Source organism: Rhincodon typus, chromosome 35, assembly GCF_021869965.1.
Source record: "Rhincodon typus isolate 14 chromosome 35, sRhiTyp1.1, whole genome shotgun sequence".
Taxonomy (NCBI): Eukaryota; Metazoa; Chordata; class Chondrichthyes; order Orectolobiformes; family Rhincodontidae; genus Rhincodon; species Rhincodon typus.
This window is the reverse complement of record NC_063366.1, coordinates 6,268,524-6,282,338: the sequence shown is the minus strand read 5'-3', so window position 1 is coordinate 6,282,338 and position 13,815 is coordinate 6,268,524. Positions and strand designations below refer to the sequence as shown.

Sequence of the window (13,815 nt, the reverse complement as noted above, 5' to 3'; positions counted from 1 at the left end):
TTCCTCAGAACCGTTCTGAGGAAGGGTCACCGGACCCGAAATGTTAACTCTGTCTTCTCCTCCACAGATGCTGCCAGACCTGCTGAGCTTTTCCAGCAACTTTGTTTTTGTTCCTGATTTGCAACATCCACAGTTATTTTGGTTTTTATTTGAGAAGCAGAGAGTGATGGTCATGGGTTCTTTTGTGACCCGGAGGCCTGTGTCCAGTGGGGTTCCTCAGGAGTAGTTGTTGGTACTCTTGCTGTTTGTGGTTTAGATAAATGACCTAGAATTGAATGTAGGAGGACTGTTCAGTAATGTTGTGGATGATACGAAAATTGGTAGGGTGGTAAATAATGAGGAGGATAGCCTTAGATTACAGGACAATAAAGATGGTCTGGTCAGATGGACTGATCAATGGCAAATGAAATTTAGTCTAGATAAGTGTAAGTTATTTAGTTAGGACAAACATGGCAACGGAATACATCATGAATGGTACAACTCTAAGAAGCACCAAAGATATAAGGTAACTGGACAGATAGATAAAATGGTTAAGAAGACATATTGAAACACCTGCCTTTATTAGACAAATCATAGAGTTTAAAAGCAGGGAGGTTATGCTGGAGCTGTATCAAGCATAGGTTAGGTCAGAGCTCAAGTATTGTGTGTAGCTCTGGAATCCACATGGCAGGAGAAATGTGATAGCACTGCAGAGGGTGGAGAGGAAATTTATCAGGATGTTGCGTGGATTGGAGAGTTTCAGTTTTGAAGGGAGACTGGGGTTGTTTTCCTTGGAACATAGAAGACTGAAGGGGACATGATTGAGATGTGGACAATTACGAAAGGTGTAGATCGGGTAGACAGGAAGAAACCTATCCTCTTGTTGGAGGGATCAAGACCAGTGGACTTAGATTTAAGGGAAACATGAGGCTCTATCCCACGGTGGAGGGTTATTAGGGGACACAGGTTCAAGGTGCGAGAGGCAAAGCTTAAAAGAGATGTGTGAGTCAAGTTTTTCACGCAAAGGGTGGTGAGTGTTTGGAACACGTTGCCAGACGAGGTGGTAGAAGCAGATACAATGGCAGCATTTAAGAACGACAGGGATGAATACGTGAATAGGAAGGGAATAGAGGGAAAAGGATCCTGTGAGTGAAGACAGTTTGAGTACGGAAGGGCAAAATGTGTCAGTACAGGCTTGGAGGGCCGAAGGGCTTATTTCTCTGCTGTATTGTTCTTTGTTCTTTGAAAGAGGAAGGAGGGGATGTGAGGGAATTTTTTCTTTTCACCTAGAAGGATGTGTTTGGAAATGAAGATAAATTGTCGGTGTCACTAAGCTGGCAAGAAATCATTTCCAAAGACTTTCCCTGCATTGGCAACCTGACTGGAGCAGTGTAAATGTGTTCAGTGTGAGGGAGCAGCAGGATCCCAGTAACTCAGCTGGTGGGCGAGGCTTCCTCACTCTCACTCAGAATTTTAGTTTCGACTTGTCTGACTTTGATCTTCCTCGTAACATGTAGAGATTAGAACCAGGGCCAAGTGGATCTCGTTGGCTATCTTCCGGAGGGACCACTCTCTCCGTGACTCCCTCGTCCGGTCCACACTCCCCTCCAGCCCCACCACCCCCGGCACTTTTCCCTGCAACCGCAGGAAGTGCTACACCTGCCCTTACACCTTCCCCCTCACCTCCATCCCAGGCTCCAAGAAAACCTTCCACATTAAACAGATGTTCACCTGCACATCTGCTAATGTGGTATATTGTATCCGCTGTTGCCAATGTGGCCTCCTCTACATCGGGGAAACCAAGCGGAGGCTTGGAGACTGCTTTGTGGAACACCTACGCTCGGTTCGTGACAAACGACTGCACCTCCCAGTCGCGAAACGTTTCAACTCCCCCTCCCATTCCTTGGATGACATGTCCATCCTGGACCTCCTCCAGTGTCACAACGATGCCACCCAAAGGCTACAGGAGCAGCATCTCATATTCCGCCTGGGAACCCTGCAGGCCAATGGTCTCAATGTGGACTTCACAAGCTTCAAAATTTCCCCTCCCCCGACCGCATCCCAAAACCAGCCTATCTCATCCCCACGTCCTTGACCTGTCCGTTTTTTCTCCCACCTACCCGCTCCTTCCACCTCACTGACCAACCCCCACCCCCACTTCCTACCTACTAGCCTCATTCCTGCCTCCTTGACCTGTCCGTCTTCCCTCCCACCTACCCGCCCCTCCCTCCTCACTGACCAAACACCATCCCAACTCCCTACCTATCATCCCCGCCTCCTTGACCTGTCCGTCTTCTCTCCACCTATCTATTCCTCTATCCACCTTCTATCATTGCCTCCCCCTCTCTCTATTTATTTCAGAACCCCCTTCCCCTCCCCCATTTCTGAAGAAGGGTCCAGACCCGAAGCGTCAGCCTTCCTGCTCCTCTGATGCTGCCTGGCCTGCTGTGTTCTTCCAGCTCTACACCTTGTTTCCCAGGTTCTTATTTTGGGTTGTTATACTGGGCTAATTGGGCTGACAGATATAAACAACAGATTCAGTAGGTCTCTGCAGTGTAGGGATTGGCTTTGAGCTGGCTTGTCACAGAACATGTACTCAGCACATGTAAATGAAGGCTGACTTGGTGAGAGGGTACCAGCCTCTCTGCAGTTATTTCATAACTGATGACAGATGACTGCTTTTCTCTTTATTCAGTGCTCTTCTGAGATTAGCCAGGAACTCAGATTGTTCACAATAAGATAAAATCTTGATGACCTTGTTTACTGTGTCTTCTTTCTCCAATCTGTAAACAGCAGTTCTTTCCTCCTCAGTGTGTTTAGAATAGGGGCAGTCCCTGATTGGAATAGGGACAGTGGTCTCGCAGAATGTTGCTGATCCTTTTCTCCATCTCCCTGTGTTTTTCCTGGGTCCCTCCCAGTAAGTACAGAATTCAGCTTTCCATTCTCTCTCTCTCTCGCGCGGGTCTCCTCAGTATCTTTCTTCAGATGTTCCCAGGTTAGTGCTCCAGGTTCGTGATTTTCCAGTTAACACTCCAGTTCCTGGATTGTGTCCCAGATTCTTCTGTATCCACAGTGACTCCATCGAGTGTCTCTGTGACTTTGATGCTGTGTTTACTCCCTGTTCTGAGAGGCTGCAGCATCTAATTCTGACCCAGTTGAACATGATTCTGTTTATAGTTATCAGACAGGATTCTGAGAGTGTGCTAAAATAGTCAATGGAACCCAGGTACATTGTTCTGATGCCTACATTGGTATTTATTGACCAGCTCCATTTACTTTTTTCTTCCACATACTAACACACTCACTGTGATGTACACGATAGTCTCAGGCATTAAAGATTTTCCAGAGGTTTCAAGTTTTGTAATGGAGTTACTGTAAGCTCTCTTGAGAGTAAAACCTGAAGGTACACCCCCTGGAAGCTGTTCATGGTTGAATCTTTTGATATGAAATTTTGAAATTATATCACAGGCCTAGTGAGCAAACATATATACATGGCAAAGGAGACTCTGAACACAACTAATGAAAACAAACCAAACATCTGGTAGGATCAGGCTTGTAGGGAATTCCATGTCTAAAGGAGATAGCTGAACAAATAGTGGAAGCGTTAGTGGTGATCTTTCAGGAATCGCTAGTCAGGGAGAGTCCCAGAGGACTGGAAAATCGTTAACGTGACACCCCTGTTTAAAAAGGGAGTAAGGCAGAAAATTACAGGCCAATTAACCTAACCTTGGTCATGGGTAAGATTTTGGAGTCCATTGTAAAGAATGAAATTTCTGAATATTTGGAAGTGTATGGTAAAGTAGGGCAAAGTCAGCATGGTTTCATCAAGGGGAGGTCATGCCTGACACATCTGCGAGAATTCTTTGAAGAAATAAGGAGCAGGGTAAACCAAGGAGAGCCAATGGATGTTATCTACCTGGACTTCAAGAAAGCCTTTGGCAAGGTGCCGCACAGGAGGCTGCTGAGTAAGATAAGGCCCCATGGTGTTAGAGGCAAGGTGCTAGCATGGATAGAAGATTGGCTGCCTGGCAGAAAGCAGAGAGTGGGGATAAAAGGGTCTTTCTCAGGATGGTAGCCGGTGACAAGTGGTGTTCCACAAGAGTCAGTGTTGGGACCATAGCTTTACACTTTATACATTAATGCTCTTGATGAAGGAACTGTGGGCATTCTGGCTAAGTTTGAAGATTATACAAAGATAGGTGGAGGGGCAGGTAGTATTGAGGAGGCAGGGAGGCTGCAGAAGGATTTGGACAGGTTAGGAGAGTGGGCAAAGAAGTGGCAGATGGAGTACAACGTGGGCAAGTGTGACGTCATGCACTTTGGTAAGAAGAATAAAAGCATGGACTATATTCTAAATGGGGAGAAAATTCATAAGTCTGAAGTGCAAAGAGACTTGGGAGTTCTAGTCCAGGATTCTCTCAAGGTAAACTTGCAGGTTAAGTCAGTAGTGAGGAAGGCAAATGCAATGTTGGCATTTATTTTGAGAAGGCTTGAATATAAAAGCAGGGATGTACCACTGAGGCTTTATAAGACCCTGGTTAGGCCACATTTGGAGTATTGTGTGCAGTTTTATCTCATATCTCCATATCTCAGGAAGAATGTACTGGCTCTGGAGCAGGTTCAGAGGAGGTTCACAAGAATGGTCCCAGAAATGGAAAGCTTAACATATGAGGAAAGTTTGAGGACTCTGAGACTATATTCATTGGGGTTTAGAAAGTTGAGGGGGGAATCTAATTGAAACTTACAGAATACTGAATGGCCTGGACAGCGTGGGTGTTGGGAAGATGCTTCCATTGGTAGGAGAGACTAGGACCTGAGGGCACAGCCTTAGAGTAAAGGGAAGACCTTTTAGACAGGAGATAAGGAGAAACTTCTTCATCCAGAGAGTGGTGAATCTACGGAATTCACTGCCACAGAAGGCTATGGAGGCCAGGTCATTGAGTACATTTAAGACGGAGATAGATAGGTTCTTGATTGTCAAGGAGATCAAGGGTTACGGGGAGAAAGCAGGAGAATGGGGTTGAGGAACTTATCAGCCATGATTGAATGGCACAGCAGACTTGATGGGCCGAATGGCTTAATTTCTGCTCCTCTGTCTTCTGGTCTGATGTCGGTCATCTCCTTTTATTCTGTAAGTGACAAAACCAAATTCAACCCTAACTGTGAAATCCAGGGTCTATGGCTGGGGATAGGGTTTAGACACACACGTACTGCCCTGATTGTGAGCCCATTTTATCCCCCACCCTAATCCCACTCTTTAATCCTTCCCTCAAATCCTTTGTGTCTCCAGAATATGGATCCACAATCAAACAGTTGGAGTAGAACTTTTTTTTAGAGGAGTTTAGCAAAACATCTGGCTCTTGCAATCCATTCCTCGATTTTGAACTGCTTTGAAAGCCCATGTTTAAGGTTGACCTTAAGTATATACAGCCACTGCTTTGTCAGACAATTACACATCACTTGTCCATTTATTTATGCAACCTGCTCTGCTTTCTTGAAGCTAGTCTTATGCAATATCCCACTGCAATATCTAAAAGACTAGAACTTCACAGTCGCCCTAAATGATAATCCAGTGGAAAATTCCTTGAACTCACACAGTGACCTATTCCATTGGTGAATGTACTCTGGTTTCACATCCAAATTGAAAAATAGCAAAACCTTCCATCACATTAACAGCAACTGATTTCTTGGCAATAATGCACTATTTCTATCAACAGGAGGGCTTTGCTCTCAAAAATATTATCCTGAACCAAGTGATAAATATTTTCTCATTTTCAATTTGAACTAACCACCTTTATAAATGCCACTGGAGTTTATAGTACAACAGCTCGGTGTTGCAGAAGCTGAAAATCTGAAATATAAACAGAAAATACTGGAAATTCTTGGAGGTTAGGCAGCATCTATGAAGAGAGAAACAGAACCAATGCTTCAGGTTCAAACAATGCTCAAGTTTGAAGAAGGGTCACTAGCCCTTATTCCTCTCTGCATTGATACTGACAGACATGTAAAGCATTGTCGACACTTCCCATTTCTACTGGAGCAAAGCAAGCTCTGGTTCCACCCTTCAAAAAGCAATTAAACTTCTCAGGAGCCTCCTACACCCCACAGCATGAGATCTGGAAAATCATAAAGCATGATTTAAAAAAACATAAAACCTGAGCAACTTCATTTACAACAAATTTAAAGTGACAATTTGATAGCTTTTAAAAAATGAGTAATTAAAAAATATCCAAACAAAGAAGTGCCATGCAGCAGAATGAACTGGTACAACCTTGCTTTGTCCTTTTACTTAAGAGGCAGGACTAGAGCCAGAAATGCTCCAAATCTGAGTTATTAGGGAAGCAGAGTAAATTGAGCCAAGTGAAGAAGTTGGGTTTAACTAACACTGACCTTATGTTTGCTTCTGATGGTGCAAATTCTGAACTGCAGAATTCATACAAAAATAGGGGTTCAAACATGAAGCATTGTGCATGTGCATGTGTGCCCAAATGGCTCAATCTCAGTCTCAGGGTTCACATACTATGTCGTATACCCAATTTCACATGATACTATCAAGGGAGAGGAGGTGGGTTGGGAAAAGATTGGCCCGGAGACATAGATAGCCAGAGGCTGCTTATTATTTTTTATCTTAATTTTAGTTTCTATTTGAAGTAGTGCACATGTGCTCAGTTGAACTGAAAAGAAAAAAATAGATAATTAACTGGAAGTATAATTGCTCAGAGCATTCCATATCTATCACAGGAAAACAACAATAGAAATTGTCTTTTGTGTGTCAAAACAGAGGAAACAATTTTGAAAATGATATAAAAAGCAAGGAATGAAGGAATATAAAGACCAATTGAAGAAACTGATCATGCAGGGTTTATTAACATTATTCGATGTAATAGTTAATTTATTAGCCAAACAATAATCAACAGATAAATAAGTGAGCATAAAAGACAAACAGTTGAATGGTAACTCTTACTTGTTACGTGTACCCCATGATGAATGAGGAGAAAAAAACAGCTAGACCAATGTCAAAAAAAATGAAAACGAGGAAAGAAACATAAATCACAACAAGGTTTACCTTTATCTCCATTCCACCAGGCTCAGGAAAAGAGATTTCACAGTGCTATGGGGGAGAGGGCCTTATAAATAACATATAGAGTCTTATTGCGGGCCAGTGCCTGTGGGAGGTTGACAGAATGGTCAAGGACGGACATTGACCACATCCCCCAGAATGCAGCTTGTGATGTAAACAAATGACCACATGTACTGGGGTATCACTCCAGGGCAGTGGGAATGTGAGCATTGGAATTCTGACCTGGATCAGAGAGCCCGTTGCTTATTTGCTCCAGGTTAAGGTGTGAGGCAGTGACAGGAGAAAGGGGCAGTGCTGCCAGAGTCTGGGACCCTCTGTCAGCACAGGCCCTGGGATTAGCACCGTATGTAAGCCCCTCATCCTGGGCCTGATATGAGATCCCCATTCCTCTTTCATTAGGCTGTTTATCAGTTTGTGATATTGATTCATGACTGATTATTAATCCCTGTTTGGCCACCAACAGGAATTCACGCTTTTCAATGGTTCACCATTGTTGAGGTCAGTGATGACGGCTCTGTGAAGAGATCGATGAGATTTGGATTTGATGGAAAGGACTTTATTAGTTTAGAACCAGACAGAATGAGATGGGTCGCATCAAATCACTTTGCAGTGAAGCTGAAGGAGAAATGGGATTCTGATAAATCCTGGAACAACTAATGGAAAATATGTCTGGAAGAAGGATATGTTGCAAATTTAAACAGATATCTGGAAGCAGGAAAGGGATATTTCAAAAAGGAAAGGTGTGTATTTCAGTTTTGATCCCATGTTCTGATCTAACTACACTGATCTATGAAACAATTCTCCCATTCCAGTCAGTGTCTGTCTATTGTTTGTGTTTTCACCCTTTCCCATCACAGTTCAGTCTGAAGTGTTCATCTCCAGGAGTGAGCCCAATCGTCAGGACAAGCCGCTCACTCTCTCCTGCCTGGTCACTGGATTTTATCCTGTAGACATCGAGGTGACCTGGCTAAGGGATGGAGAGGTCATGTCCGAGACCAAACCATGATGGGACCTATCAAATCCAGAAAGAGATTGAAATCAGTGCTGGGGATGAGGATCAATATTGCTGTCAAATTGAACACAGCAGCTTGGCAGAGGCCAAGCTCTATCAGTGGGGTAAGAGAGTGAAATGCGTGTGTGTGTTTGTGTGTGTGTGTCTGCGTCTGTGTGTGTGGTTGTGTGTCTGTGTGTGGTTGTGTGCCTGTGTGTGTGTGTGTGTGTGTGTGTGTGTGTGTGTGTGTCTTTTTTTTAATTCATTTGTGGGATGTGGGTGTCGCTGGCTGGCCAGCATTTCTTACTCATCCCTTGTTGCCCTTGAGAAAGTGGTGGTGAGCTGCCTTTTTGAACCGCTGCAGTCCTCCTGCTGTAAGTTGACCCACAATGCTGTTAGGGAGGGAATTCCAGGATTTTGACCCAGCGACAGTGAAGGAATGGTGATATATTTCCAAGTCAGGATGGTGAGTGACTTGGAGGGGAACTTGCAGGGGGTGGTGTTTCCATATATCTGCAGCCCTTGTCCTTCTAGATGGAAGTGGTCGTGGGTTTGGAAGGTGCTGTATGAAAATCTTTGGTGAATTTCTGCAGTGCATCTTGTAGATAGTACACACTGCTGCTACTGAGCGTAAGTAGTGGAGGGTGTGAATGCTTGCGGATGTAGTGCCAATCAAGTAGCTGCTTTGTCCTGATGGTGTCAGGCTTCTTGAGTGTTGATGGGGCTGCGCTCATCCAGGCAAGTGGGGAGTATTCCATCACACTCCTGACTTGTGCCTTGTAGATAGTGGACAGGCTTTGAGGAGTCAGGAGGTGAGTTACTCGCCACAGTATTCTCAGCTTCTGGCCTGCTCTTGTAGCCACTCTGTTAATGTGGTGAGTCCAGTTGAGTTTCTGGTCAATGGTAATCCCCAGGATGTTGACAGTGAGGGATTCAGTGATGGTAACACCATTGAATGTCAAGGGGCGGTGGTTCGATTGTCTCTTATTGGTGATGGTCATAGCTTGGCATTTGTGTGGCGCGAATGTCACTTGCCACTTGTCAGCCCAAGCCTGGATATTGTCCACATCTTGTTGCATGTGAACATGGATTGCTTCAGTATCTGAGGAGTCACAAATGGTGCTGAACATTGTGCAAACATCGGCAAACATCCCCAATTCTGACCCTACGATAGAGGGAAGGTCATTGATGAAGCAGCTGAAGATGGTTGGGGCTAGGACACTATCCTGAGGAACTCCTGCAGAGATGCCCTGGAGCTGAGGTGATTGACGTCCCATAACCACAACCATCTTCCTATGTGTCAGGTATGACTCCAACCACCGGAGCGTTTGCCCCCTGATACCTATTGATTCCAGTTTTGCCAGGGCTCCTTGCTGCCATGCTTGATCAAATGCAGCCTTGATATCAATTCCTGTCACTCTCACCTCACCTCTGGAATTCAGCTCTTTTGTCCATGTTTGAACCAAGGCTGTAATGAGATCAGGAGCTGAGTGGCCCTGGCAGAACCCAGACTGGGTGTCACTGAGCAAGTTATTTCTGAGTAGATGCTGGTTGATGGCACTGCTGATGACACCTTCCATCACTTTACTGTGGATCGAGAGGAGACTGATGGGGCAGTAATTGGCTGGGTTCGATTTGTGTGTGTGTGTGTGTGTGTGTGTATCCATGTGTTTAAGAAAGGAACAGGAATTTGCCTTTCAGCCCTTGAGATTGTAGCACCATCAGCCAGGTCCTTCACTCCCTTCCCTCACTATTGCTCCACCTGACATGGAAAAAATCATTTGATTCTCAGCGCTGTCAGCTATTTTGTGAAGAAGTGTTTTTCTGTTTTCACTCCTAAATAACTGAACTCCCTAAGTGAAAATGGTTCTCTCTTTTTAGAATCCAGCACCAGGTCTTTTACAGCCCCACCAATGGGATCTCTAGGATCTACACTGGAGAGTGAAATCAAGTGAAGGTCAAGCCAATGTTTTAACGAATTCCATCAATTCCTAATAAACGGGATCAGTCGGAATTGTCCCAAACAATGCAGGAGTGGGAATGGAACTCAGGAAAGAGACAATGCTGATATTATTCCAATGTAATAGGAAATCCTGGAAAACAGTATGGAACATTCCCATCTTGTAATTGTGATGAGGTTACTCACTGCAATGGCTGTAATATTCGGAATTATCACATGGAAAAAGCCAGGGAAAGGTAAAATTCAGAGAGAGAGGAATGTAGAACTTAGGGGACAGTGTGAGTGTGGGGGAATCTCCAATACTGGGAGTACAGGACACTGTTGAATGAAACTGATTGAATTCTTACACACAGATACACACATATAACCATGTCTTGTTCCCTGTCTGATTGGCTCAGACCATGTCTAACATTGATCATTAAACACCACCACACACACTCACATCCTCACTGACTGAATATCGATGGAATGGGAGAGATTTCCAGATTCTCCATAAAGTGTAAGGATGGAGGGGAGTGTGGGAATGAGGATTTCTTACACAATCTCCATTCCCTCACATTTGCGTTCTCACTCTCTGAGAATGGATTATTCCTCATTCTAATGGACATTTATTTTGTTTCTGCAGATTCTCAAAGTGGGACCTACACAACAGCTTGCAGTAAGTGGCTGAGGGGAAAGATTGTTGCAGAGAAGGGATTGGAAGTTGTAGAGTTACGTTCTCCTGGCTGTGACTCAGGGTGACGCACGTCAGTCTCCTCATGATGCAGTTCCTTTGTCACCACTCTCTTATCCTCCTCTACTGTCACTCCATATCCCCAGCAGCTCTCCTTCCAGTCATCACCCTCCATTCCCTCATCCCCTACACCCTATCCACCCCATCCCCCCCAAACTCTGCCACTACTTCACCCTTGACTCCCTCCGCGCTGAGCTGTAAATGTCTGCTTTTTAATACTGAGGGTGATTGACTTCTGGGTCCAGCGAATGGTCAAGAATATTTCACGCTGTCTAATTTTACATTTTATTTACATTCTGTTGTTTTTATTTTCTCAGCCTCTGATGTTCCTGTTACATCTACGTCATGATTCAGTAAGTGACATGTCAACTTCTCTCCGTAGACTTATTTGTAACATTTTTACATCCCTCCTGACCCTGTCTCACCCTCCCATACATTTTTAAAACCTGTCAGACTAATTTCACTCCGTCCCCACCCTGAAGTGATTGCCGTGTGTCTGTCCATTCCCTACCTCGTGGGTTTCCTGGACTCCACTGCAGGACATTCCTGGGGCCTCATTGAGGAATAATGGGATTCTCAAGATCCAGTGTTAAAATGGACATCATTGTCCATCCTTCCATAGCACAGCAGAGACACAGCGTTACAGCTCTTTCTTCACACCCATTTCTTTCAGGATTGGTATTGATTGTCTTTGTTCCTGGGAATGTGTTTCCACAGATTGAACAGTGGATCCTGGATCTGCATGCTTAGATCCTGATTCTCCAAATGAGACCTTCTCAAGTCCTGCTTCCATCCGTCTCAGAAATGTGAGCGGATGGTTTCTCACTCACACTTTCTCATCTTCCCTGTCTTCAGTGGCTCAAAGATTGTCCTGAAATGAAGCAATGTCTTGAGGTAACTCAGAGACAGTTTTTATATTGTAGACAATGGATAGATTTTGCATTTTGTCACCAAATTTGAACTCTTATGTAAATATTTATATAAATTTTTTAACTTGCCTTTTTTATGTTGACAAGAACTCTCACTGTTTATCTGTTACTCTCTATTTGTATTCAAAGATATTTTAAGCTGAACTGATACGTTTTGTCTGTTAAGTAACCAACGTGACCCAAATTGAACTCTGATATAAAGTACCTTTATTTTATTTCTTCATAGTAATGCATTTATGGTAGCAAAATTTTGTTCCTATTTATCATCAGTGTTTAACTGCAGACTTCAATTGTGCTTGCCCATCAACAAATTATTGATGGTCATTGATTTATTTGAATTCTTCATTTATGATTTCACAAGAACTGTTCAATTCATTCACTTGGCAGCTTGTGGCTCTTGGAATCAGCAGTTATTGAACTTCAATTCAATGTGAACTGGGGCAGTGAAGACCATTCAACTGTGCAACATCTTTCCCCAAACCAACCAGGAAGCACAAAGTGATGTTCATTTAATGCGCGTTCAGAGTTCAATGGTTGATAATGTCTGGGAGTGTTCATTCCCTGGGGATGGACTGTCCTTTCTGAAGGATCTGAATGAGTGTGAACAGAGGGCCAGGGAGTTGCTGGGAATCGGGAATACGTCACTGACTGGTAACCAAGCAGGTATTGGAGTGAAAAGGGCAGGGTCACCAGCTGAATGTTTCAACCAGGTTTGAGCGCACGGGCCTCTGGGATGTGACAGATGAAGAAGAATCTTCATTGTCAATGTTTTCCTCTGACAGGTGCTGTTTTTGGACACACCGGCTGGGGGTGGTGGTGGGGCGCGGGGTGTGGAGGTTACTGTCAGCCACTGAGAGTTTGAACAGGGACCTGGAGCAGGCACTGAGCCCCGGGTCACAGAGGGAAGTGAGACAGTAACTGAGCTGGAGGGGGAAGGGGAGTGACATCCAGATGAACAGGAGGGTGAGCACCTGGGGTGGGAGGGCAGGTGATGTGGCACTGTCACTCTGTCCCCATGTTGCACCTTCAAGGTGTTAACGTGGGTAGTGTCTCAAGTCTGGGATGATAATCAGATCACCAGCTCTCCGTCTCCGATCCCCTCTTCGTCTGAGGGAGGCATTAGGGCAGCCATGAAGATGGTGGTGTGGGGTTACTGGGAGAGTGTGTGATAAACTGGTCTGATTTGTCAGCAGCTGAGGAACCTCCTGCAGTTCAAGGACTCACTCTGTGGTCTTCAGTGACACAGGGACTACATCAGGCCCATGTTGAGACTCTGCTGGAAGAGATGTTCATTACTGACCTGAGAAATGGACTGGTGGCTCAACAGGACAAGCACCTTGACTCTCTGCATGTGAGCAGACAGGAGATGAGGGAGATTGAGACAGGGGCTTCTCAGCAGCTGGGCCTTTGGAGGAAAAGCATTCCTGATGCATTTCCTGGTACAAAGCAGACCCATCTCAATCCTTACGTCCACATGGAAGATGCTGTAAGCCCCCTTAACCAGAGGCCAATACAAGCACAGGAGTTTGAGACAGCTGCTCTGGCTGTAATACAAAGAAGCCCAAAAGAAGCCCTCCTGGCAGCGCCAAGTAGAGAAACAGGGCAGGCCCACGAGACAGCAGCTGGACCTCTCATGGATGTAGCTTTTGGTCTGTAGCTCCCCAGTGATCAATTCTCAGCTGCTGGGCATATCTCAGGACAGGACACAGGCACTGGGGAGGTCAGGAGGCATGAGGGTAGCAGCTTTGGCATGGGGGGCATCTTTAACTGCCTACCTCCTATCCTGTGACAGTGACCCTCAGACACTGATGAGAGAGTGGGTTTTACATGTTTCATTTTGAGGAAATGTCTTATTTAATGAGATTTCTATTCCTAAATTAAAAATTTCTATTTCTGTTCGATTGGAGTCAATTGTTTTATTTACACAGTGGCCTGGAGTCATTTCAATTAGTAAAAAATAAGTTTTATTGACATGTAACGTTCAGACATTACAACAATTTACAAAGTAGAAAAACTGCTCATAAATACAAATGATCTGAAAGGTTTTGACCTGAGCAGACGAAGTTGACACTGTTCAGCAATATCTACCTCAAATGTTCTGCAAAGTCCTTTTGCTGCTGAACTAAAAAATGTCCATTGTTT

General features: G+C 44.6%; 2 pseudogenes; both read left to right on the top strand.

Moving 5' to 3' along the window:
- LOC109911286 overlaps positions 1–2,722 on the top strand; it is an 18,516-nt pseudogene extending 15,794 nt beyond the window's left edge.
- A 682-nt stretch (positions 2,723–3,404) lies between these two features.
- On the top strand, positions 3,405–13,330 carry LOC109911289 (annotated as a pseudogene).
- The last annotated feature ends 485 nt before the right edge of the window (positions 13,331–13,815 follow it).